Raw genomic sequence first — 26,964 nt, 5'->3', positions numbered from 1 at the left:
GTGACTCATGTACAAGGACACCCAGGTCCCTCTGAACACCAATATTTCCCAATCTCTCATCAGTTGTGGCTCAGTGGGTAGCATGCTCGTCCGAGTCAGAAGGTTGTGGGTTCAAGTCTGACTCCAGCACAAAAAACTAGGCTGACACTCCCAGGAGCACTGCACTGTCGAAGGCGTTGTCTTTCGGATCAGACGTTAAATCAAGGCCCAATCTGACCTCTCAGGTGGAGGTAAAAGATCCCACGGGCACTATTTCAAAGAAGGAGTTATCCCCAGTGTCCTGGGCTAATATTTATCCCTCAATTAATATCACATTGCTGTTCGTGGGAGCTTGCTGTGTGCAAATTGGCTGCCACGTTTCCTACATGACAACTTCAAAAAGTACTTCAAATGGGGCAGTACTGAATTTTCAGCCACAGAACTATACACAATACTCCGGGTGCGGTCTCACCAGGGCCCGATATAATCGCGTAAGACGTCTTTACTCTTATACTCAAATCCTCCTGCAATAAAGGTCAACATACCATTCGCTTTCCTGATTGTTCTCTGTACCTGCATGTTAACTTTCAGTGATTCATGTACAAGGACACCCAGGTCTCTCTGAACACTGACATTTCACAATCTCTCACCTTTTGAAGAACACTTTGCTTTTCTATTTTGCCTACCAAAGTGGATAACTTCACATTTCTCCACAGTATATTAAAATATAAACTGGTGACGGAGGCTTCAGGGGTGGTGAGGTGGCTCTGGAAATAGATGGCACAAGGCCAAACAGGACTCTGAGGTTATGTACCCATATTGTCAGCCATGGCTCAGTGATCGCATTTGTCTTCGTCAGTCAGAAGGTTGTGGGTTCAAGTCCCATTCCAGAGCGTGTAATCTAGGCTGACACTTCCAGTGCTGTATTTTGGATGAGGTGTTAAACCGAGGTCCTCGGGTGGATGTAAAAATCCCATGGCATTATTTTGAAGAGTTCTCCCTCGTGTCCTGGCCAATATTTGTCCCTCAATCAATTGTTTGGTTCTTTATCACATTTCTGTGTGTGGGAGCTTGCTGTGTGCAAATTGGCTGCCGCATTTCCCACAATGCAACAGTGACTACACTCCAAAACTGACATGCTGGGCTGTAAAGAGGTCATGAAAGGCGCTATATAAATGCCAGTCTTTCTTCCTTTTGAACAGAATGATTGCTGCCAATGACTGGAAGCTGTGAGGGAAGAGTAATGGGGCATAGGGGAGTCCCAGAGAGCACGGTGAGACAAAGTGATAGCTATTTTACACACAGTAAGAGCCCAAAATCGTAAGAACCCAGTTATAGCACAGTAACATGCGCGGCATTCAAATCCATCCAACAAATGAACCCTGGGAAGTTTATTCAGCTCCCGGATGGCCACACGGGTAAAACCCTAACCTGTTGTGGGAAGAATGTGCATTCATATCGAACCAATATTTCCTTGGGACATCCCAACCAAGCCAACTGAGCTGGCTGCCCAGGATCCTTGGTTTCTGTGCACATGGGTGAGGGATCGGGAAAATCAGCCCGGCCTCCTGTTCGAGCTCAGTATCCCAGATTCCCGCTGGAACGTCAGTCGGGGACAAGATTGGGCTCAGCTGGTCAAAGGAGTTAGATGAAGTCCTTACTACTAGGGGAATCAAGGGGTATGGTGAGAAAGCAGGAATGGGGTACTGAAGTTGCATGTTCAGCCATGAACTCATTGAATGGCGGTGCAGGCTAGAAGGGCCGAATGGCCTACTCCTGCACCTATTTTCTATGTTTCTATGTTTCTAAGAGCCTGCCAGTGCTCTCGGCTCGCGCGCGGCAATACAGGGCAGCTGTACCTGTGCAACCTGCGAGTGTCAGCACCTTCAGGGAGGCTGGTAGCGACATTGTCAGCATTGCAAAAAAGAAAGCTTTTCTATCGCACCTTGCACCACACTTGGCACACTGCAGCCGTTGCGGTACTTTTTGAAGTGCAGTCGCTGCTTTTAATGCAGGAAAATCAGCAGCCAATTTGTGCACAGCAAGTTCCCACAAACAGCAGTGAAATAAATGACCAGATGATCTGTTTTTAGGTGTAGATTTGAGGGATAAATGTTGGCCAGGGCATTGGGAGACATCCTTTGCTCTGGGAGCTTTTACATCGAAGATGGAAGAATGAGACCTCGGTTTAATATTGCAAAATTTAGCTTTTAGAGGTCTCTGAACCACCTCAGCCTTGGCTCAGTGGGTAGCACCCTTGCCTCTGAGTCAGAAGGTTCTGGTTTGAGTCCCACTCCAGAGACTTGAGCACAAAAGTCTAGGCTGACACTCACAGTGCCGCACTGTCGGAGGGGCAGTACTGAGGGAGCACCGCACTGTCGGAGGGGCAGTACTGAGGGAGTGCCGCACTGTCGGAGGGGCAGTACTGAGGGAGCACCGCACTGTCGGAGGGGCAGTACTGAGGGAGCACCGCACTGTCGGAGGGGCAGTACTGAGGGAGCGCCGCACTGTCGGAGGGGCAGTACTGAGGGAGTACCGCACTGTCGGAGGGGCAGTACTGAGGGAGCGCCGCACTGTCGGAGGGGCAGTACTGAGGGAGCACCGCACTGTCGGAGGGGCAGTACTGAGGGAGTACCGCACTGTCGGAGGGGCAGTACTGAGGGAGCGCCGCACTGTCGGAGGGGCGGTACTGAGGGAGCGCCGCACTGTCGGAGGGGCGGTGCTGAGGGAGCGCCGCACTGTCGGAGGGGCGGTACTGAGGGAGCGCCGCACTGTCGAAGGGGCAGTACTGAGGGAGCGCCGCACTGTCGGAGGGACGGTACTGAGGGAGCGTCGCGCTTGTCGGAGGGGCAGTACTGAGGGAGCATCGCGCTGTCGGAGGGACGGTACTGAGGGAGCGCCGCACTGTCGGAGGGGCGGTACTGAGGGAGCGCCGCACTGTCAGTCGGGGCAGTACTGAGGGAGCGCCGCACTGTCGGAGGGGCGGTACTGAGGGAGCGCCGCACTGTCGGAGGGGCAGTACTGAGGGAGCGCCACACTGTCGGAGGTGCTGTCCTTCGGATGAGATGTTAAACCGAGGCCCAGTCTGCTCTCTCAGGTGAGCGCAACAGATCTCACGCCCATGATTTTGAAAAAGAGCAGGGGAGTTATCCCCAGTATCCTGGGGCGAATATTTATCACTCAGTCAACATCACTAAAAAGCAGAGTTTCTGGTCATTATCACATTGCTGTTTGTGTTAGCTTGCCGTTTGCAAATTGGCTGCCTCATTTCCTACATTACAACAGTGACTACTCTTCATTTGTTGTAAAGCGCTTTGGGACGTCAGGTAGTCTTGAAAGGCGCTATAGAAATGCAGCTTTTTCTTTTGAAATGGAAGCCATTTCTTCTTTAAAAGTAGAGTAATCACAGAATGGTTACAGCACAGCAGGATCCCATTCAGCCCGTGCCGGCTCTCTGCAGGAGCACCTCAGCCAGTCCCACTCCCCCGCCCTTTCCCCGTAGCCCTGCAATTTTTTTTTTCGCTTCAGCTACTTTTCCAATTTGATTTCGAAAGCCACGATTGAGTCTGCCTCCAGCACCCTCTCAGGCAGCGCATTCCAGATCCTAACCACTCGCTGCGGAAAAAGATTTTTCCTCATGTCGCCTTTGGTTCTTCTGCCAATCGCCTTAAATCCGTGCCCTCTGGTTCTCGACCCTTCCGCCAATGGGAACAGTTTCTCTCTCTCTACTCTGTCCAGACCCCTCGTGATTTTGAACACCTCGATCAAATCTCCTCTCAACCTTCTCTGCTCCAAGGAGAACAACCCCAGCTTCTCCAGTCTCTCCCCGTCACTGAAGTCCCTCATCCCCCTGGAACCATTCTGGTCAATCTGCTCCGCACCCTCTCCAAGGCCTTCACATCCTTCCCACAGTGTGGTGCCCAGAATTGGACACAGTGCTCCAGTTGAGGCTGAACCAGTGTTTTATAAAGGTTCATATCTTCCTTGCTTTTGTACTCTATGCCTCTATTTAAGAAGCCCAGTATTCCGTACGATTTTTTAAACCACTTTCTCAACCTGCCCTGCCACCTTCAACGATTTGTGCACCCCCTTTAGGATTGTATCCTTTAGTTTATATCACTTCTCCTCTTTATTCCTACCAAAAGACATCACTTTGCACTTTTCTGCATTAAATTTCATCTGCCCCGTGCCCGCCCATTCCACCAGCCTGTCCATGTCCTCTTGAAGTCTATCCCTCTCCTCCTCACTGTACTTCCAAGTTTTCTGGCATCCGCAAATTTTGAAATTGTGCCCTGTACATCCGAGCCCAAGTCATTAATATATATCAAGAAAAGCGGCTGTCCCAGGACCGAACCCTGGGGAACACCACTGTACACCTTCCTCCAGTCCCAGAAACAACCATTCACCACTACTCCCTGTTTCCTGTCACTGAGCCAATTTCGAATCCACACTGCCGCTGTCCCTTTTATTCCATGGGCTTCAACATTGCTGGCAAGGCCTTTTGGAAATCCATGTATACCACGTCACCGCATTACCCTCATCAACCCTCTCTGCTAACTCATCAAAACACTCAATTCAATTTAGTTAAACACAAAATAAAAACAGAAAATACTGCCTGACCTGCTGAGTATTTCCGTTTTTAATTCAGATTCCAGCATCCGCGCCAATTTGCTTTTGTATCAGTTAAACACGACTTGCCTTCAGCAAATCCGTGCTGACTTTCCTTCATTAGGCCACACTTGTCCAAGTGAGTGTTAATTTTGCCACGGATTATCGTTGCTCAAAGCTTCCCCATCACCGAGGTTAAACTGACTGGCCTGTAGTTACATACGAACATAAGAAATAGGAGCAGGAGTAGGTCATACGCCCCTCGAGGCTGCCCCACCATTCAATAAGATCATGGTCGATCTAATCTTAGCCTCAATGCCACTTCCCTGCCCACTCCCCATAACCCTCGACTCCCTTATCGTTCAAAAATCTGTCTATCTCCACCTTAAATATATTCAATGACACAAATCCACAGCTCTCTGGGGCACAGAATTCCACAGATCCACCACCCTTAGAGAAGAAATTCCTTCTCATCTCAGCTCATCCACTGCAGAAACCCTCATCCATGCCTTTGTTACCTCCAGACTTGACTACTCCAACGCATTCCTGGCTGGCCTCCCACATTCTACCTTATGTAAAGTCGAGGTGATCCAAAACTCGGCTGCTTCGTGTCCTAACTCGCACTGAGTCCCACTCACCCATCACTGGTGCTCACTGACCTACATTGGCTCCCGATTAAGCAACGCAATTTCAAAATTCTCATCCTTGTTAACAAAGCCCTCCATGGCCCTCGCTCATTCCCTATCTCTGTAACCTCCTCCTACCCCTACATCCCTCCCTATCTCTGTAACCTCCTCCAGCCCCTACACCCCTACCTATCTCTGTAACCTCCTCCAGCCCCGACACCCCTCCCTATCCCTGTAACCTTCTCCAGCCCTACACCCCTCCCTATTTCTGTAACCTCCTCCAGCCCCTACACCCCTCCCTCTCTGTAACCTCCTCCAGCCCCTACACCCCTCCTTATCTCTCTAACCTCCTCCAGCTCCTACACCCCTCCCTATCTCTCTAACCTGCTCCAGCCCCTTCACCCTTCCCTATCTCTGTAACCTCCTCCAGCCCCTACACCCCTCCCTATCTCTGTAACCTCCTCCAGCCCCTACACCCCTCCCTATCTCTGCAACCTCCTCCAGCCCCTACACCCCTCCCTATCTCTGTAACTTCCTCCAGCCCCTTCACCCCTCCCTATCTCTGTAACCTCCTCCAGCCCCTACACCCCTCCCTATCTCTCTAACCTGCTCCAGCCCCTTCACCCCTCCTTATCTCTGTAACCCCTTCCAACCCCTACACCCCTCCCTATCTCTGTAACCTCCTCCAGCCCCTACACCCCTCCCTATCTCTCTAACCTGCTCCAGCCCCTTCACCCCTCCTTATCTCTGTAACCCCTTCCAACCCCTACACCCCTCCCTATCTCTGTAACCTCCTCCAGCACTACAACTACAGAGGTCTCTGCGCTCCTCAAATTCTGCCCTCTTGATCATCACTGATTACAATTGCTTATAATCATTGGTGGCCGTACCTTCTGTTCCCTAGGCCCGAAGCTCTGCAACTCCCAACCTAAACCTCTCCGCCTCTCTAGTCTCCTCCAAGACGTTCCTTGAAACCTACCTCTTTGACCAAGCTTTTGGTCACCTGCTGTAATTCCGTCTTATGCGGCTCGGTATCAAATTTAAATTTATTTGTTTTGTCTTATAATATTCCTGTGAAGTGCCTTGGGACATTTTACGTTAAAGGCGCTATATAAATAAAAGTTGTTGTTGTCTTAAATGGGCGACCCCTTATTCTGAAACTATGCCCCCCCCCAGTTCCAGATTCTCCCACGAGGGGATATATCCTTGTTGGATTTATCCTTACACCCTTTTTTGAATTTACATGCAAAGTGTTACATTTGCAATTAAAATCAGCATCTCTCCTTGTTGTGTACGGCCTGCCCATCCAAAATAAAAAAAAAAGAGAGGCAGAGACACGAGATTGGTATGTGAGAGAACTGCTCCTGGGCATGGCCATGGGTGCCATTAACCGGTCCAGGCAGCGGCCGGTCAAGGGGGTCGTTCAGCCCGACTGCCTGCCTCTCTTCTGTGGTTACGTTCGAGCCAGGGCGTCCCTGGAGCTGGAGCACGCGGTGTCCACCGGTACGCTCGCGGCCTTCCGCGAGAGGTGGGCGCCGGAGGGACTGGAGTGCGTCATCCACCCCCCCGGCAACCAAATTTTAATTTGATTTAAGGTTTTAGTTCAAATTTAAATTGTTAATTTGTGGGTTCTAATGCCCTTTTAATAAGGGGGCATTTGATTTACGTTTCTACGAAAATATTGGGAGATTCCTCTCTTCGTTAACATCATAGGCAGTCCCTCGGAATCGAGGGAGACTTGCTTTCACTCTTAGCACGAGTCCTTAGGTGGCTGAACAGTCCAATACGAGAACCACAGTCCCTGTCACGGGTGGGACAGCCAGTGGTTGAGGGAAGGGGAGGGTGGGACAGGTTTGCCGCACGCTCCTTCCGCTGCCTGCGCTGGGGTTCTGCACGCTCTCGGCGACGAGACTCGAGGTGCTCAGCGCCCTCCCGGATGCACTTCCTCCACTTAGGGCGGACTGGGTCTTTGGCCAGGGACTCCCAGGTGTCGGTGGGGATGTTGCACTTTATCAGGGAGGCTTTGAGGGTGGTCCCTTGTCACATTTTCTCTGCCCACCTTTGGCTCGTTTGCCGTGAAGGAGTTCCGAGTAGAGCGCTTGCTTTGGGAGTGTCGTGTCTGGCATATGGACAATGTGGCCCTGCCCAGCGGAGCTGGTCGAGTGTTGGTCAGTGCTTCGATGCTGGGGATGTTAGTCTGGGCAAGGTCACTGATGTTGGTGCGCCTGTCCTCCCAGGGATTTGCAGAACACTGACACCTGGGAGCCCCTGGCCAAAGACCGCCCTAAGTGGAGGAAGTGCATCCGGGAGGGCGCTGAACGACTCGAGTCTCATCGCTGAGTGCGTGCAGAAATCAAACGCAGGCTGCGGAAGGAGCGTGCGGCAAACCTGTCCCACCCACCCTTTCCCTCAACGACTGTCTGTCCCACCTGTGACAGGGGCTGTGGTTCTTGTATTGGACTGTTCAGCCACCTAAGGACTCATTCTAAGAGTGGAAGCAAGTCTTCCTCGATTCCGAGGGATTGCCTATGATGATGATGAGGCTGGGGATGTTGGCCTGGTCGAGGACGCTAACGTCGGTGCACCTCTCCTCCCAGGGGATTTGCAGGATCCCTGTGGATCTGTGAACCTGTGGAATTCTCTACCGCAGAGAGTTGTTGAGGCCAGTTCGTTAGATATATTCAAAAGGGAGTTAGATGTGGCCTTTACGGCCAAAGGGATCAAGGGGTATGGAGAGAAGGCAGGAATGGGGTACTGAAGTTGCATGATCAGCCATGATCTTATTGAATGGTGGTGCAGGCTCGAAGGGCCGAATGGCCTACTCCTGCACCTAGTTTCTATCTTGCGGAGGCATCGTTGATGGTATGTCTCCACCGGCTTGAGGTGTCCACTGTCATCATCATCATCGCCCTGATCGAGTGTGGTCAGTGCTTCAGTGCTGGGGATGTTGGCCTGGTTGAGGACGCGAACGTTGGTGCGACTGTCCTCCCAGGGGATTTGTAGGATCTTGCGGAGACATCCCTGGTTCTATTTCTCCAGCAACTTGAGGTGCCTACTGTACATGGTCCATGTCTCTGAGCCATACAGGAGGGCGGGTATCACTACAGCCCTGTAGACCATGAGCTTGGCGGCAGATTTGAGGGCCCGGTCTTCGAACACTCTTTTCCTCAGGCGGCCGAAGGCTGTGCTGGCGGCGGTGTTGGATCTCGTCGTCAATGTCTGCCTTTGTTAATAGGAGGCTCCCGAGGTATGGGAAATGGTCCACGTTGTCCAGGGCCGCGCCGTGAATCTTGATGACTGGGGGGGCAGTGCTGTCCAGCGAGGACAGGCTGGTGGAGGACCTTTGTCTTACGGATGTTAAGCGTAAGGCCCATGCTTTCATACGCCTCGGTGAATACGTTGACTATATCCTGGAGTTCAGCCTCAGAATGTGCGCAGACGCAGGCGTTGTCCGTGTACTGCAGCTTGACGACAGAGGTTGGGGTGGTCTTGGACCTGGCCTGGAGGCGGCGTAGGTTGAACAGCTTCCCACTGGGAGGACAGTCGCACCAACGTCAGCGTCCTCGACCAGGCCAACATCCCCAACATTGAAGCACTGACCACACTTGATCAGCTCCGCTAGGCAGGCCACACTGTCCTCATGCCTGACATGAGTCGTTGCGGGAAAGGGAGGGTGGGACAGGTTTGCAGCACGCTCTTTCCGCTGCAGAAATGGCAGACCAATTGAACAAATACTTTGGATCTGTCTTCACTAAGGAAGACACAAATAACCTTCCGGAAATACTAGGGGTTCGAGGGTCTAGTGAGAAGGAGAAACTGAAGGAAATCCTTATTAGTCAGGAAATTGTGTTCGGGAAATTGAAGGGATTGAAGGCGGATAAATCCCCAGGGCCTGATAGGCTGCATCCCAGAGTGCTTAAGGAAGTGGCTCTAGAAATAGTGGATGCATTGGTGGTCATTTTCCAACATTCTATTGACTCTGGATCAGTTCCTTTGGACTGGAGGGTTGCTATTGTAACACCACTTTTTAAAAAAGGAAGGAGTGAGAAAACGGGGAATTATAGACCGGTTAGCCTGACATCGATGGTGGGGAAAATGTTGGAATCAATTATTAAAGATGAAATAGCAGCGCATTTGGAAAGCAGTGACAGGATCGGTCCAAGTCAGCATGGATTTATGAAAGGAAAATCATGCTTGACAAATCTAGAATTTTTTGAGGATGTAACTAGTAGAGTGGACAAGGGAGAACCAGTGGATGTGGTGTATTTGGACTTTCAAAAGGCTTTTGACAAGGTCCCACACAAGAGATTGGTGTGCAAAATTAAAGCACATGGTATTGGGGGTAATGTAGTGACGTGGATAGAGAACTGGTTGGCAGACAGGAAGCAGAGAGTCGGAATAAACGGGTCCTTTTCAGAATGGCAGGCAGTGGGGTGCGCAGGGTTCAGTGCTGGGACCCCAGCTATTTACAATATACATCAATGATTTAGATGAAGGAATTGAATGTAATATCTCCAAGTTTGCAGATGACAGTAAGCTGGGTGGCGGTGTGAGCTGTGAGGAGGATGCTAAGAGGCTGCAGGGTGACTTGGACAGGTTAGGTGAGTGGGCAAATGCATGGTAGATGCAGTATATTGTGAATAAGTGTGAGGTTATCCACTTTGGTGGCAAAAACAGGAAGACAGAATATTATCTGAATGGTGACAGATTAGGAAAAGGGGATGTGCAACGAGACCTGGGTGTCATGGTACATCAGTCATTGAAAGTTGGCATGCAGGTACAGCAGGCGGTGAAGGCGGCAAATGGCATGATGGCCTTCATAGCTAGAGGATTTGAGTATTGGAGCAGGGAGGTCTTACTGCAGTTGTACAGGGCCTTGGTGAGGCCACACCTGGAATATTGTGTTCAGTTTTGGTCCCCTAATCTGAGAAAGGACTATTACTTTTGAGGGAGTACAGCGAAGGTTCAATAAATTGATTCCCGGGATGGCAGGACTGACATATGAGGAGAGACTGGATCAACTGGGCTTGTATCCACTGGAGTTTAGAAGAATGAGAGGGGATCTCATAGAAACATATAAAATTCTGACGGGATTGGACAGGTTAGAGGCAGGAAGAATGTCCCCGTTGCTGGAGAGTTCCAGAACCAGGGGTCACAGTCTAAGGATAAGGGGTAAGCCATTTAGGTCCGAGGTGAGGAGAAACTTCTTCACTCAGAGAGTGGTTAACCTGTGAAATTCTCTACCGCAGAAAGTTGTTGAGGCCAGTTTGTTAGATATATTCAAAAGAGAGTTAGATATGGCCCTTACGGCCAAAGGGATCAAGGGGTATGGAGAGAAAGCAGGAATGGGGTACTGAGGTTGAATGATCAGCCATGATCTTATTGAATGGTAGTGCAGGCTCGAAGGGCCGAATGGCCTGCTCCTGCACCCAGTTTCTATGCCTGCGCTTGGTTCCTGCATGCTCTCGACGACGAGACTTGTGGTGCTCAGCGACCTCCCAGATGCTCTTCCTCCACTTAGGGTGGACTGGTCTTTGGCCAGGGACTCCTAGATGTTGGTGGGGATGTTGCACTTTATCAGGGAGGATTTGAGGGTATCCTTGAAACGTTTCTTCTGCCCACCTTTGTCTCGTTTGCCGTGAAGGAGTTCCGAGTAGAGCGCTGGCTTTGGGAGTCTTGTGTCAGGGCATGCGAACAATGTGACCTGCCCAGTGGAGCTGATCAAGTGTGGCCAGTGCTTCGATGCTGGGGATGTTGGCCTGGTCGAGGACGCTAACGTTGGTGCGTCTGTCCTCCCAGGGGATTTGTAGGATCTTGTGGAGGCATCGTTGGTGGTATTTCTCCAGCGGCTTGAGGTGTCTACTGTACATGGTCCACGTCTCTGAGCCATACAGGAGGGCGGATATCACTACAGCTCTGTAGACCATGAGCTTGGTGGTAGATTTGAGGGCCTGGTCTTCAAACACTCTTTTCCTCAGGCGGCTGAAGGCTACACTGGAGGCAGTGTTGGATCTCGTCGGCGATGCCTGCTTTTGTTGATAAGAGGCTCCCGAGGTATGGGAAATGGTCCACGTTGTTGAGGTCCGCGCCGTGGATCTTGATGACTCGGGGGGAGGCAGTGCTGTGTAGCGAGGACAGGCTGGTGGAGGACCTTTGTCTTACTGATGTTAAGCGTAAGGCCCATGCTTTCATACACCTCGGTGAATACATCGACTATATCCTGGAGTTCAGCCTCAGAATGTGCGCAGACGCAGGCGTTGTCCGCATACTGCAGCTCAACGACAGAGGTTGGGGCAGTCTTGGACCTGGCCTGGAGGCGGCGCAGGTTGAACAGCTTCCCACTGGGAGGACAGTCGCACCAACGTCAGCGTCCTCGACCAGGCCAACATCCCCAACATTGGAGCACTGACCACACTTGATAGCTCCGCTGAGCAGGCCACATTGTCCGCATGCCAGACACGAGGCGTTGAAGGAAAGGGAGGGTGGGACTGGTTTGCCACATGCTCCTTCCGCTGCCTACGCTTGGTTTCTGCATGCTCTCGGCGACGAAATCGGGGTGCTCAGCGCCCTCCCGGATGCACTTCCTCCACTTAGGGCGGACTGGTCTTTGTCCAGGGATTTCCCAGGTGTCGGTGTGGATGTTGCACTTTATCAGGGAGGCTTCGAGGGTGTCCTTGAAACGTTTCTTCTGCCCATCTTTGGCTCATTTGCCGTGGACGAGTTCCGAGCAGAGCGCTTGCTTTGGATCTGTGAACCTGTGGAATTCTCTACCACAGAAAGTTGTTGAGGCCAGTTCGTTGGATATATTCAAAAGGAAGTTAGATGTGTGGCCCTTACGGCTAAAGGGATCAAGGGGTATGGAGAGAAAGCAGGAATGGGGTACTGAAGTGGATGATCAGCCATGATCTTATTGAATGGTGGTGCAGGCTCGAAGGGCCGAATGGCCTGCTCCTGCACCTATTTTCTATGTTTCTATGTTTGTTTCTTGCGGGGGCAGCGATGGCGGTATTTCTCCAGCGACTTGAGGTGTTTACTGTATTACCATAGCCTTAGGCAGTCCCTCCTATCGAGGATGACTTGCTTCCACACAAAAAAGGAAGAGTTCACAGGTGTTTCAATGAGGGACCTGACATTCTAGGTCCCAAACGCCATCCTGAAGGGTGGAAGATGCCTGTGCGTGGACTCTTTTAACGTGGGGTGGCCGTCGCACCCCAGCCACCACACGGGCTTGACAGAGCTAGGACTTAGTCCAGTGGCAAGGGTTATCCAAGACGAACTGGAGACCAAGCTCTGCTGCACTGACCTAGTGCGCACGCCTGCTCCTACTATCCATAGATCGCAGTGTGGACTGGTCCGTGCTGCCCCTGGGCCCTCGCCTCTTCTGGGGCCCCCGACTGTACATGGTCCATGTCTCTGAGCCATACAGGAGGGCGGGTATTACTACAGCCCTGTAGACCATGAGTTTGGTGGTAGATTTGAGGGCCTGATCTTCGAACATTCTTTTCCTCAGGCGGCCGAAGGCTGCGCTGGCGCACTGGAGGCGGTGTTGGATCTCATCGTCGATGCCTGCCTTTGTTGATAGGAGGCTCCTGAGGTATGGGAAATGGTCGACGTTGTCCAGGGCCGCGCCGTGGATCTTAATGACTTGGGGGGGGGGGGGGCAGTGCTGTCCGGTGAGGACAGGCTGTTGGAGGACCTTTGTCTTACGGATGTTTAGCGTAAGGCCTATGCTTTCATATGCCTCGGTGAATACGTCGACTATGTCTTGGAGTTCAGCCTCTGTGTGTGCGCAGACGCAGGTGTTGTCCGTGTACTGCAGCTCAACGACAGAGGTTGGGGTGATCTTGGACCTGGCCTGGCGGCGGCGCAGGTTGAACAGCTTCCCACTGGGAGGACGGTCGCACCAACGTCAGCGTCCTCGACCAGGCCAACATCGAAGCATTGACCACACCTGATCAGCTCCGCTGGGCGGGCCACATTGTCCGCACACCTGACACGAGTCGCTGAGGGTAAGGGAGGGCGGGACAGGTTTGCCGCACGCTCCTTCCGCTGCCTGCGCTTGGTTTCTGCACGCTCTCGGGCGACGAGACTCGAGATGTTCAGCGCCCCTCCCGGATGCACTTCCTCCACTCAGGGCGGACTGGTCTTTGGGCCCAGGGACTCCCGGGTGTCGGTGGGGGATGTTGCAGTTTATCAGGGAGGGCTTTGAGGGGTGGTCCCTTGTAACGTTTCCTCTGCCCACCTTGGACTCGTTTGCCGTGAAGGAGTTCCGAGTGGAGCGCTGGCTTTGGGAGTCTCGCGTCGGGGGGGCATGCGGACAATGTGGCCCTGCCCAGCGGAGCTGATCGAGTGCGGTCAGTGCTTCGACGCCGGGGATGTTGGCTTGGTCGAGGGCGCTGACGTTGGTGCCACAGTCCTGCCAGTGGGAATCTGTTCAACCTGCGCCGCCTCCAGGCCAGGTCCAAGTCCAAGTCCAACCTCTGTCGTCGGTTGCACCTGTCCTCCTGGGGGGGGGGGGGGGGGGATTTGCAGGATCTTGGCGGCGACATCGTTTGGTGGGGGTATTCCTCCAGCGCCCCTTGAGGCGTCTGCTGTACGCGGTCCGCGGTCCCTGAGCCACACAGCGGGTGCTGCAGGGCATCAAGGCATCAAGGCATCTGCTATGAGCCCAAACAGGAGGGGAGGGGGGGTTGGAAGGTTGGGGTGGGGGCAGGTCCTGCGGCAAGGCGGCTGCCATCCTGGCGGGCGGCCGAGTGCCTTGATCAAAGATGGCCGACTTGCAAAAAGGCGTCAGGCGCGTGTGGTGGTTCGGGGGGAGCGCGACGGACGGGGAGCGCGCGTGCGCACGCGAGGCCCCTCCCCCCTCCCTGGCCCCTCCCTCCTCCTCTCCCCCCCCCCCCGTCGTCGTCCCAGAGCCGCCCGCCGAGGCAGGAGACGCAAGATCCGGATTTCGGCAGCGAGGGGAGGAGTGAGTGAGTGAGGGGGAGAAATAAATGTGTTTTTTTTTTTAAATTCGAAGCCGGAACACAATTAAAGGAGAGCGGGTTGTTTTTGGGAGGGGAAGGGGAAGGAAGGCCGGCTCGGTGAGGCGCGACGCGACGGGACCGGGGGGGGGGGGGTTTATTGTGAGGAGAAACAGCCCGAGGCTTGGCGGCCTAGTCGCTGAAAATGCGGGAGGAATCGCCGCCTTTTTTTTTTCAAAAAGCTACCCCCCCCCCCCGCGGGGAGATCGATTGTAAAAAGAGGCATTTGTGTAAACGGTGTGGTTTTTCTTTGCTTGCAGTTGTTTTCTGGCTTACCTGAGGTGATGAGGAGAGCGCGGGGCGGCGGGGGGAGGAGGAGAAGGCGGCGCTCGAGCCGCTGCCGCCCGGGCCGGCGCGCGCGCGTGTGTGTGTGTGTGGGGGGGAGGGGCAGAGGGTGGGGGGGGGGGGGGGGGGGGGGGAGAGAGCAACCGTCATCGGGGGGCCCGCGAGAGAGAGAGAGTGGGCGGGGTCAGGGCCCGCGAGAGAGAGAGAGGGGGGCGGGGTCAGGGCCCGCGAGAGAGAGAGAGGGGGGCGGGGTCAGGGCCCGCGAGAGAGAGAGATGGGGGCGGGGTCAGGGCCCGCGAGAGAGAGAGATGGGGGCGGGGTCAGGGCCCGCGAGAGAGAGAGATGGGGGCGGGGTCAGGGCCCGCGAGAGAGAGAGAGTGGGCGGGGTCAGGGCCCGCGAGAGAGAGTGGGCGGGGTCAGGGCCCGCAAGAGAGAGAGTGGGCGGGGTCAGGGCCCGCGAGAGAGAGTGGGCGGGGTCAGGGCCCGCGAGAGAGAGGGGGCGGGGTTATCAGGGACAGGGGGCCCGCGAGAGAGAGAGTGGGCGGGGTCAGGGCCCGCGAGAGAGAGGGGGCGGGGTTATCAGGGACAGGGGGCCCGCGAGAGAGAGAGTGGGCGGGGTCAGGGCCCGCGAGAGAGATGGGGGCGGGGTCAGGGCCCGCGAGAGAGAGAGGGGGCGGGGTTATCAGGGACAGGGGGCTGCAAGAGAGAGAGGGGCGGGGTTATCGGGTACAGGGGGCCGTGAGAGAGAGAGGGGGCGGGGTTAGTGGGTATAGGGGGCCGCGAGGGTGGGGTCAGGGCCTGCGAGAGAGGGGGCGGGGTTATCGGGTACAGGGGGCCGTGAGAGGGGGCGGGGTTAGTGGGTATAGGGGGCCGCGAGGGTGGGGTCAGGGCCTGCGAGAGAGGGGGCGGGGTTAGTGGGTATAGGGGGCCGCGAGGGTGGGGTCAGGGCCTGCGAGAGAGGGGGCGGGGTTATCGGGTACAGGGGGCCGTGAGAGAGAGAGGGGGCGGGGTTAGTGGGGAGAGGGGGCCGCGAGGGTGGGGTCAGGGCCTGCGAGAGAGGGGGCGGGGTTATCGGGTACAGGGGGCCCGCGAGAGAGAAGGGGCGAGGTTAGTGGGTACCGGGGAAGTGAGAGAGGAAGGGGTAGTGGGCCTGCCCCGCGAGAGAGGGGGAGGGGTTTGTGGGCCTGCCCCGCGAGAGAGATGGGGAGGGGTTTGTGGGCCTGCCCCGCGAGAGAGATGGGGAGGGGTTTGTGGCCTGCCTCGCGAGAGAGAGGGGGGGGGTTTAGTGGGATCGCCCCGCGAGAGAGGGGGGGAGGGGTTAGTGGGATCGCCCTGCGAGAGAGGGGGGAGGGTTTAGTGGGATCGCCCTGCGAGAGAGGGGGGGAGGGGTTAATGGGATCGCCCCGCGAGAGAGGGGGGGAGGGGTTAGTGGGATCGCCCCGCGAGAGAGGGGGGAGGTGTTAGTGGGATCGCCCCGCGAGAGAGGGGGGGAGGGAGGGGTTAGTGGGATCGCCCCGCGAGAGAGGGGGGGAGGGAGGGGTTAGTGGGATCGCCCCGCGAGAGAGTGGGGGAGGGAGGGGTTAGTGGGATCGCCCCGCGAGAGGGGGGGGGAGGGAGGGGTTAGTGGGATCGCCCCGCGAGAGAGGGAGGGAGGTGTTAGTGGGATCGCCAGAGAGAGCGGGGGAGGGGTTAGTGGGATCGCCAGAGAGAGCGGGGGAGGGGTTAGTGGGCCCGCCAGAGAGAGCGGGGGAGCGGTTAGTGGGCCCGCCAGAGAGAGCGGGGGAGGGGTTAGTGGGCCCGCCAGAGAGAGCGGGGGAGGGGTTAGTGGGCCCGCCAGAGAGAGCGGGGGAGGGGTTAGTGGGCCCGCCAGAGAGAGCGGGGGAGGGGTTAGTGGGCCCGCCAGAGAGAGCGGGGGAGGGGTTAATGGGCCCGCCAGAGGGGGAGGGGTTAGTCGGCCCGCCAGAGAGAGGGGGAGGAGTCGGTGGCCCCGTGAGAGAGGGGGAGGGGTCAGGGGGCCCACGAGAGAGGGGAAGGAGTCGGGGGCCCCGCAAGAGAGGGGGAGGGGGTCAGGGTGCTCAGAGGGCCTGCAAGAAATGGGGAGGGGTTAGTTGGCGCGGGGGGAGGGTTAGTGTGGGCGCGAGGGTGGAGTGGGCTGAGGAGATGGGTCAGCGTATGATTTTGGGATTGTGTGTGAGGGGAGGGGCAGCGGTGCTCCCGGTACCTGGTACATGCGCGCTATCTCGCTGTGTAGCTGGAGCGCGAGCGCATGCGCACTCTTGCTCTCTTCCCCCTGCGCTTGGTGCACTGTTCCCCACTTTGTGTCTCTGCGTGTGTGTGTGTCTCAGCGTGTGCACGTGTGTCTCTGTCTGTGTGTCTCAGTGGGCAGCACACTCGCCTCTGAGTCAGAAGGTTGTAGGCTCAAGATGCACTCCAGGGATTTGAACACATAAATCTAGGCTGACACTGCCAGTGCAGTACTGAGGGAGCGCCGCCCTGTCGGAGGGGCAGTCGTTTGGACGAGACGTTAAACCGAGGCCCCATCTGCGCCCTCAGGTGGATCCCATAGCACTATTTTGAAGAAGAGCAGGGGAGTTATCCTCGTTATTTGGGCAAATATTTATCCCTCAATCAACAGAACAAAAAAACAAATGATCTGGGTCATTATCACATTGCTGTTTGTGGAGGGTTGCTATGCACAAATTGAGCTGTGAAGCACTTTGAGACGTCCGGTTGTGTGTGTCTCTCTGTTTCTGTGTTTCTCTCTCTGCACTTGGCGCACTATTCTCTCTCTCTCTGCCCCTGGAGCGTATGTGTGCGCTCTCCCCCTCTCCAGGCTCCGGTGGTTGGGTAGGATTCGGGCACACTGGAACTTGCCTTATTTCTTTTTCTTTATACGCAGGCATGTGATTCCCCCCCCCCCCCCCCATGTTTTGCTGCATTTGTTGTAAAGTTAAATTAAAACCAGGATTTAAATGTTTTATTTTGCAAAGCTCTTAATATTTGGAGGTAAATTGCAAACAAACTTAAGACTATTTTAATTTGCAAATTCCACATTTGTAAATGTTTTGTATTGTAAAACTTTTAATATTTGGAGGCAAACTGCGTGCTGGTGTTCGAACATTCTTCAGACTTGAATTTTCCCGCTGCAGGATTCTCTCTTCCACCCGCCCCCCCCCCCCCAATTGCATTGCTTATAGTCAATCAGGAGAACATGCTGGTTAAGAACAACTGGATTATTCTGCTGCTAAGATGGCGCTGTGCTACGACACAGTGTATTATTCTGCTGCTAAGGTGGCGCTGTGCTACGACACAGTGTATTATTCTGCTGCTAAGGTGGCGCTGTGCTACGACACAGTGTATTATTCTGCTGCTAAGGTGGCGCTGTGCTACGGCACAGTATTATTCTACTGCCAAGAAGGTACTGTGATCTTTTTAGAAAGTGTTCATTTCTGTGGGTAATTGCCATTGAATGGAAGTTTGTGGATGGGTGACTGCCTGTAAATTCCTTTGTCTTTCTGTCTCTATATATACAGTATGTTGAAGTGTGACAGACACGTGATGATCACTAGATGCGCGTGTGTGTGTGTGTGTGGAACATAGTTTGTAATTCTGGATGTTGCAGGAAATGTGCTACTGGTGTTAAGTTTTATTAAACGGTGTGAAATTCCTATTTATTTTTAATTTCTTCAGTTTTTTTTTTATACAGGCACTTGCAAACAATTCCCACGTGCCTTTTATTTCATTTTGGAATTAATTTTAATTATTGCAACTCCTGGTGCAGCAAACTGCTTCTGCTGTGAAGGTATTTTAATAGTGTCAAATTATAATTTATATCTTTGCACCTCTAGAATCTAAGAACTTGTGTTTGTGTATATTCTGAAATGAGCTCCAAAATACATCCATGGCATAACTAAGACTGCCTTTTTCCACCTCTAACATCGCCCGTCTCCGCCCCTGCCTCAGCTCATCCGCTGCTGTAACCCTCATCCAAGTCTTGATTGCCTCTAGACTTGACTATTCCAATGCACTACTGGCCGGCCTCCCACATTCTCACCCACGTAAACTTGACGTGATCCAAAACTCGGCAGCCCGTCACCTAACTCACACCGAATCCCGTTCAGCCATCACTCCCTGTGCTCGCTGACCTACATTGGCTCCTGGTCCGGCAACACCTCCATTTAAAACTTCTCATCCTTGTTTTCAAATCCCTCCAGGGCCCTCGCCCCCTCCCTATTTCGGTAATCTCCTCCAGCCCCTACACCCCTCCCTATCTCTGTAACCTCCTCCAGCCCCTACACCCCTCCCCATCTCTGTAACCTCCTCCAGCCCCTACACCCCTCCCCATCTCTGTAATCTCCTACAGCCCCACAACTCCCTCCCCCCGAGATCTCTGCGCTCCTCTAATTCTGCCCTCTTGAACATCCCTGATTATAATCACTCAAACATTGGTGGCCGTGCCTTCTGTTGCCTGGGCCCCAAGCTCTGGAACTCCCTCCCTAAACCCCTCCACCTCTCTACCTTTCCTTCCTCCTTTAAGACGTTCCTTAAAACTGACCTACGTTAAAGGCACTTCATAAATTGTTGTTCTCGCTGTTGCTTGGTTTAATTTTCAATCGCATTTATGCAGCTATTTATTTCTGACTCTTTGTCCTGGATTTCATACACTGCAAATTGTTTTTTATGTGTTTAATATTTTCAGCTTATTTTGAATGTTTGCATTTCTGGATCACAGGCATTGCACATAGTACCTCAACGCTCACTAGTGTTTTGTGTAGTTTTATCTTGGCAGTATTTATAAACCTCGTGTATTAATCATTGCAGTTCTGGCTGCAAACTGTATGTGCTAGGAACTGTTCTTGCTTTAAAAAAATGGGTGTTAAGTTCTGCATTTATTTTAGTGTCGTACAATTCTGGATTAATAACAGCTTGGGAACAATATTCCTGGTATGTTTTATTCTGAATATTTTTGTTTTCTGGACTGTGGGTGAGCCTGGCAACGTGGGCATTAATAAGAATCAACCTGATATGAGCTAGATTGGGTAGAGCTGACAGGGTCCCTCCCCTGAATGACGCCAGGTTTACGACACGTGTCTTTCCAACATGGCGCTCAGCTAGTCAAAGTGCTGTTCTAATTAGCCAGAAGTCTGTGTTGCAGACTGGCTGTTCATGCTGTAACTGGGCAAAATATTTGCTGACTGGTGCTTTTGGGAACATTTCAAGAACATGTGTTGCCTGTGTGAAAAAGAAAGACTTGGATTTCTATAGCACTTTTCACGACCAACGGACATCTCAAAGCGCTTTACAGCCAATGAAGTACTTTCGGAGTGCAGTCGCTGTTGTAATGCAGGAAACGCGGCAGCCAATTTGCACACAAGCAAGCTCCCACACACAGCAATGTGATAATGACCAGATAATCTGAGGGATAACTATTGGCCCCAGGACACCGGAGATAACTCCCCTGCTCTTCTTTGACATAGTCATCAGCATAGGCAGTCCCTCGGGATCGAGGAGGACTTGCTTCCACTCGCAAAGTGAGTTCTTTGGTGGCTGAACAGTCCGATATGAGAGCCACAGACCCTGTCACAGGTGGGATGAGATGTGATGAATATGAGATGAATAGTGCGGTGAGATCTTTTATGGTACGTCCAGAGTTCCCCTGCATCCCAAGGATGATCATCGGTAACCCTTGCGTGTGGTCACTGTGCCTGTGAATTACGCCCTGGCGACTTCATCAGGAGAATGGAGAAACACACAAAGCTGTACAATTTTAAAAAATCAAGAATTTGCACTTATTCATCTTACTCCCGCCCCCAACAAAGCTCTAAGTACATTATGATTTCTGTTTTGTTGGCAAAACACAGCCATTTTGTAGCGCACTGTGGTCCCAGAAACAGGAGTAAGATAAATGGCCAGTTGAGCTAAATCTTTTTGGCATGTTTGATTTTTTTTTCCCTTGTCCCTTTTTCATGACTACTGTAAACCTGGGTGATGTCGTTTTATTCTGCGTTTAATGGGACAGTGTAGAGGGAGCTTTACTCTGTATCTAACCCCGTGCTGCACCTGCCCTGGGAATGTTTGATGGGACATTGTAGAGGGAGCTTTACTCTTGTATCTAACCCCGTGCTGTACCTGCCCTGGGAATGTTTGATGGGACAGTGTAGAGGGAGCTTTACTCTTGTATCTAACCCCGTGCTGTACCTGCCCTGGGAATGTTTGATGGGACAGTGTAGAGGGAGCTTTACTGTGTATCTAACCCCGTGCTGCACCTGCCCTGGGAATGTTTGATGGGACAGTGTAGAGGGAGCTTTACTCTTGTATCTAACCCCGTGCTGTACCTGCCCTGGGAATGTTTGATGGGACAGTGTAGAGGGAGCTTTACTCTTGTATCTAACCCCGTGCTGTACCTGCCCTGGGAATGTTTGATGGGACAGTGTAGAGGGAGCTTTACTCTTGTATCTAACCCCGTGCTGTACCTGCCCTGGGAATGTTTGATGGGACAGTGTAGAGGGAGCTTTACTGTGTATCTAACCCCGTGCTGCACCTGCCCTGGGAATGTTTGATGGGACAGTGTAGAGGGAGCTTTACTCTTGTATCTAACCCCGTGCTGTACCTGCCCTGGGAATGTTTGATGGGACAGTGTAGAGGGAGCTTTACTCTGTATCTAACCCCGTGCTGCACCTGCCCTGGGAATGTTTGATGGGACAGTGCAGAGGGAACTTTACTCTGTATCTAACCCCGTGCTGTACCTACCCTGGGAGTACCTAATGCCAACATTGGGTGCCTGACTAAATGTGTTCTGTTCCATTCCGCAGCACTTGTTTCTTGAGCATAAACATCACCCCCAAAAATTAAATCAGTTTTAGCAGAGACTGAAATGTTGGGTCTGTGTGTACAGTTAATGAAGTGTGCAACTATCCCTGTCTCAGCACTGCATGTCCAAACTGTAGTCTTTGACCTTGGTGTAGCAATATTATCAAGCACCAGCGATTGGAACCAGAATCCCAAGGGCTACCTGTTTGTTACTACTCAGGTGGTTCCATGAGTTTGGTGTGGTGGGTGGGACATATGTTCCAAGTCACACTATGCGAAATAAGACTTGCTGTCCCAGTGATCTGAGGCGGCCATTAACTATCCTGCTGTCCTCATTAAAGGACAGAGCGTTCTCCCGGTCTCCTTGTCAACGCTCCTCCCTCAAGCAAGCACCGCCAGAAATAGCTGAACTCAACATTTGTCTTGCTGTTTGTGCAATCTTTCTATGTGCAAAATGGATGCCGTTTATATACCTAGTTATTCACTAAAAGTGTGACATACTGAAAGAACAGTGATGTGGGCTATATAAATGCAATTCTTTCTTTCAAGAGCGTGAGTTTTCTCACTGGGAGGGGAGAGTCCACTCTCATGTAACCCAAGCAGTATTGGCACACCTCTGTCGGCTGTGGCTCAGTAGACAGCACCCTCGCCTCTGGATCAGAAAATTGTGTGTTCGGGTTCCGCTCTGGAGACTTGAGCACAAAATATGGCTGACCGTCCCAGTGCAGTACTGAGGGGCCGCCTTTCAGATGAGACTTTAAACCGAAGCTCCGTCTGCTCTCTCGGGTAGACGTAAAAATTCCCACAGCCGCTATTTGGGGCCAATACTTAATCCCTCAATCAACGTCACTATAACAGATGATCTGGTTATTATCACATATGTGGGAGCTTGCTGTGGACAAATTGGCTGCCATGTTTCCTATATTACAACAGTGACTGCACTCCAACAACAAAGAGTACTTAATTGACTAGAGCGCTTTGGAATGTCCGGTGGTCGTGAAAGGCGCTATAGAAATCCAAGTCCTTCTTCCTTTTGCCGCCTTCCTTTTGCCTTCTATCTTAGATCTGGTCCTGTGTAATGAGACAGGAATAATAAACGATCTCCTAGTAAAAGATCCTCTCGGAATGAGTGATCACAGTATGGTTGAATTTGTAATACAGATTGAGGATGAGGAAGTAGTGTCTCAAACGAGCGTACTATGCTTAAACAAAGGGGACTACAGTGGGGTGAGGACAGAGTTGGCTAAAGTAGACTGGGAACACAGACTAAACGGTGGCACAATTGAGGAACAGTGGAGGACTTTTAAGGAGCTCTTTCATAGTGCTCAACAAAAATATATTCCAGTGAAAAAGAAGGGCGGAAAGAGAAGGGATAACCAGCCGTGGATAACCAAGGAAATAAAGGAGAGTATCAAATTAAAAGCCAATGCGTATAAAGTGGCCAAGGTTAGTGGGAAACTAGAAGATTGGGAAAATTTTAAACGACAGCAAAGAATGACTAAGAAAGCAATAAAGAAAGGAAAAATAGATTACGAAAGTAAACTTGCGCAAAACATGAAAAACAGATAGTAAAAGTTTTTACCGATATTTAAAACAGAAAAGGGTGACTAAAGTAAATGTTGGTGCCTTAGAAGATGAGAAGGGGGATTTAATAATGGGAAATGTGGAAATGGCTGAGACCTTAAATAATTATTTTGCTTCGGTCTTCACAATGGAAGACACAAAAACCATGCCAAAAATTGCTGGTCACGGGAATGTGGGAAGGGAGGACCTTGAGATAATCACTATCACTAGGAGGGTAGTGCTGGACAGGCTAATGGGACTCGAGGTAGACAAGTCCCCTGGTCCTGATGAAATGCATCCCAGGGTATTAGACAAGATGGCGGAAGTTATAGCAGATGCATTCGTTATAATCGACCAAAATTCTCTGGCCTCTGGGGAGGTACCATCGGATTGGAAAGCAGCTAATGTAACGCCTCTGTTTAAAAAAGGGGGCAGACAAAAGGCAGGTAACTATAGGCTGGTTAGTTTAACATCTGTAGTGGGGAAAATGCTTGAAGCTATCATTAAGGAAGAAATAGCAGGACATCAAGATAGAAATAGTGCAATCAAGCAGACACAACATGGATTCATGAAGGAGAAATCATGTTTAACTAATTTACTGGAATTCTTTGAGGATATAACGAGCTTGGTGGATGGAGGTGTACCGATGGATGTGGTGTATTTAGATTTCCAAAAGGCATTTGATAAGGTGCCACACAAAAGGTTACTGCAGAAGATAAAGGTACGCGGAGTCAGAGGAAATGTATTCGCATGGATCGAGAATTGGCTGGCTAACAGAAAGCAGAGAGTCGGGATAAATGGGTCCTTTTCGGGTTGGAAATCGTTGGTTAGTGGTGTGCCACAGGGATCGGTGCTGGGACCACAACTGTTTACAATATACATGGATGACCTGGAAGAGGGGATAGAGTGTAGTGTAACAAAATTTGCAGATGACACAAAGATTAGTGGGAAAGCGGGTTGTGTAGAGGACACAGAGAGGCTGCAAAGAGATTTAGAAAGGTTAAGCGAATGGGCTAAGGTTTGGCAGATCGGATACAATGTCGGAAAGTGTGAGGTCATCCACCTTGGGGGAAAAAAAACAGTAAAAGGGAATATTATTTGAATGGGGAGAAATTACAACATGCTGTGGTGCAGAGGGACCTGGGGGTCCTTGTGCATGAAACTCTTTTTGGAGTTCACCTGCAAAACATAAAACATTAAATGGTGCCACCCGACCTGGGTGACACTCCAAACATTTACAAGGCCCTTTTTTTTTTTTTTCCCCCTTTTTTTTGTGTTTTTTTTTTTTTTTTTTTGGGCACTAAAATCACAATTTTTCCCAGTGCCCCCTATAAAAGGGAAGGGGGACACTAACAGCACCGGCAATTAAAACAAATTAAACTTAAAAAACGTAAAATCAAATTAAAATTTGGTTGCCGGGCGTGATGATGCACTCCAGTCCCTCCGGTGCCCTCCTCTCGCGGAAGGCCGCGAGCGTACCGGTGGACACCGTGTGCTCCATCTCCAAGGACACCCTGGACCGGATGTAAGAGCGGAAGAGAGGCAGGCAGTCAGGTTGAACGACCCCCTCGACCGCCCGCTGCCTGGACCGGCTGATGGCACCCTTGGCCGTGCCCAGGAGCAGTCCTACGAGGAGGCCTTCGGACCTACCCGCTCCCCTCCGCACAGGGTGCCCAAAGATCAGGAGAGTGGGACTGAAGTGCAGCCAGAATTTCAGGAGCAGCCCCTTTCCTTGTGCATGAATCCCAAAAAAAAGTTAGTTTGCAGGTGCAGCAGGTAATCAGGAAGGCGAATGGAATGTTGGCCTTCATTGCGAGAGGGATGGAGTACAAAAGCAGGGAGGTCCTGCTGCAACTGTACAGGGTATTGGTGAGGCCGCACCTGGAGTACTGTGTGCAGTTTTGGTCACCTTACTTAAGGAAGGATATACTAGCTTTGGAGGGGGTACAGAGACGATTCACTAGGCTGATTCCGGAGATGAGGGGGTTGGTTACCTTATGATGATAGATTGAGTAGACTGGGTCTTTACTCGTTGGAGTTCAGAAGGATGAGGGGTGATCTTATAGAAACACTTAAAATAATGAAAGGGATAGACAAGATAGAGGCAGAGAGGTTGTTTCCACTGGTCGGGGATACTAGAACTAGGGGGCACAGCCTCAAAATACGGTGGAGCCAATTTAAAACCGAGTTGAGAAGAAATTTCTTCTCCCAGAGGGTTGTGAATCTGTGGAATTCTCTGCCCAAGGAAGCAGTTGAGGCTAGCTCATTGAATGTATTCAAGTCACAGATAGATAGATTTTTAACCAATAAGGTAATTAAGGGTTACGGGGAGCGGGCGGGTAAGTGGAACTGAGTCCACGGCCAGATCAGCCATGATCTTGTTGAATGGCGGAGCCGGCTCGAGGGGCTAGATGGCCTACTCCTGTTCCTAATTCTTATGTTCTTATGTTCTCTTTTTTTTTTCCCTTCTCTCTTTTTTTCCCTTCTCTCTTTTTTCCCCTTCTCTCTCCTTTTTCCCCTTCTCTCTTTTTTCCCCTTCTCTCTTTTTTCCCCTTCTCTCTTTTTTCCCTTCTCTCTTTTTTCCCCTTCTCTTTTTTTCCCCTTCTCTCTTTTTTTCCCCCTTCTCTCTTTTTTCCCCCTTCTCTCTTTTTTCCCCTTCCCTCTTTTTCCCCCTTCTCTCTTTTTTCCCCTTCTCTCTTTTTCCCCCCTTCTCTCTTTTCCCCCTTCTCTCTTTTCCCCCTTCTCTCTTTTCCCCCTTCTCTCTTTTTCCCCCTTCTCTCTTTTCCCCCTTCTCTCTTTTCCCCCCTTCTCTCTTTTCCCCCCTTCTCTCTTTTCCCCCCTTCTCTCTTTTCCCCCTTCTCTCTTTTCCCCCCTTCTCTCTTTTCCCCCCTTCTCTTCCCCCCTTCTCTCTTTTCCCCCCTTCTCTCTTTTTCCCCTTCTCTCTTTTTTCCCCTTCTCTCTTTTTCCCCCTTCTCTCTTTCCCCCCCTTCTCTCTTTTCCCCCTTCTCTCTTTTTTCCCCCTTCTCTCTTTTTTCCCCCTTCTCTCTTTTTCCCCCCTTCTCTCTTTTTCCCCCCTTCTCTCTTTTTCCCCCCTTCTCTCTTTTTTCCCCTTCTCTCTTTTTTCCCCTTCTCTCTTTTTTCCCCTTCTCTCTTTTTTCCCCCTTCTCTCTTTTCCCCCCTTCTCTCTTTTTTCCCCCTTCTCTCTTTTTTCCCCCTTCTCTCTTTTTCCCCCCTTCTCTCTTTCCCCCCCCTTCTCTCTTTTTCCCCCCCTTCTCTCTTTTTTCCCCCTTCTCTCTTTTTTCCCCCCTCTCTTTTTTCCCCCTTCTCTCTTTTTTCCCCTTCTCTCTTTTTTCCCCCTTCTCTCTTTTTTCCCCCTTCTCTCTTTTTCCCCCTTCTCTCTTTTTTCCCCCCTTCTCTCTTTTTCCCCCCTTCTCTCTTTTTTCCCCCTTCTCTCTTTTTCCCCCTTCTCTCTTTTCCCCCTTCTCTCTCTTTTCCCCCTTCTCTCTTTTTCCCCCCCTTCTCTCTTTTTCCCCCCTTCTCTTTTTCCCCCTTCTCTCTTTTTCCCCCCTTCTCTCTTTTTCCCCCCTTCTCTCTTTTTCCCCCCTTCTCTCTTTTTCCCCCCTTCTCTCTTTTTCCCCCCTTCTCTCTTTTTCCCCCCTTCTCTCTTTTTCCCCCCTTCTCTCTTTTTCCCCCCTTCTCTCTTTTTCCCCCCTTCCCTCTTTTTTCCCCCCTTCTCTCTTTTTCCCCCCTTCTCTCTTTTTCCCCCCTTCTCTCTTTTCCCCCCCTTCTCTCTTTTTCCCCCTTCTCTCTTTTTCCCCCCTTCTCTCTTTTTCCCCCCTTCTCTCTTTTTCCCCCCTTCTCTCTTTTCCCCCCTTCTCTCTTTTCCCCCCCTTCTCTCTTTTTCCCCCCTTCTCTCTTTTTCCCCCCTTCTCTCTTTTTTCCCCCTTCTCTCTTTTTTCCCCCTTCTCTCTGAAGATTGATTGGTTGCATGCATGGTGGCCATGAGAAGAGGGCTGATGAACAGGCGCAAGGAGAAAGATGCCATTAATTTTAGAAAAGAGTCTTATTTT

The 26,964-nt window shown here is 51.8% G+C and overlaps 1 protein-coding gene across 4 annotated transcripts in view; it reads left to right on the top strand.

Moving 5' to 3' along the window:
- The first annotated feature begins 14,107 nt into the window (after window positions 1-14,107).
- adar (adenosine deaminase RNA specific) overlaps window positions 14,108-26,964 on the top strand; it is an 87,750-nt gene continuing 74,893 nt past the window's right edge. For 2 of the 4 annotated variants that reach the window (XR_011588693.1, XM_070868545.1), the window contains exon 1: window positions 14,108-14,185. The gene's annotated coding sequence lies outside the window, so the exon portion shown is untranslated. The remainder of the gene's footprint in view (window positions 14,186-26,964) is intronic. The other 2 variants (XM_070868547.1, XM_070868546.1) reach the window with 2 other exon arrangements.

The sequence above is a fragment of the Pristiophorus japonicus genome, chromosome 30, assembly GCF_044704955.1.
Source record: "Pristiophorus japonicus isolate sPriJap1 chromosome 30, sPriJap1.hap1, whole genome shotgun sequence".
Lineage (NCBI taxonomy): Eukaryota > Metazoa > Chordata > Chondrichthyes > Pristiophoridae > Pristiophorus > Pristiophorus japonicus.
This window is presented reverse-complemented; position numbering and strand designations above follow the sequence as displayed.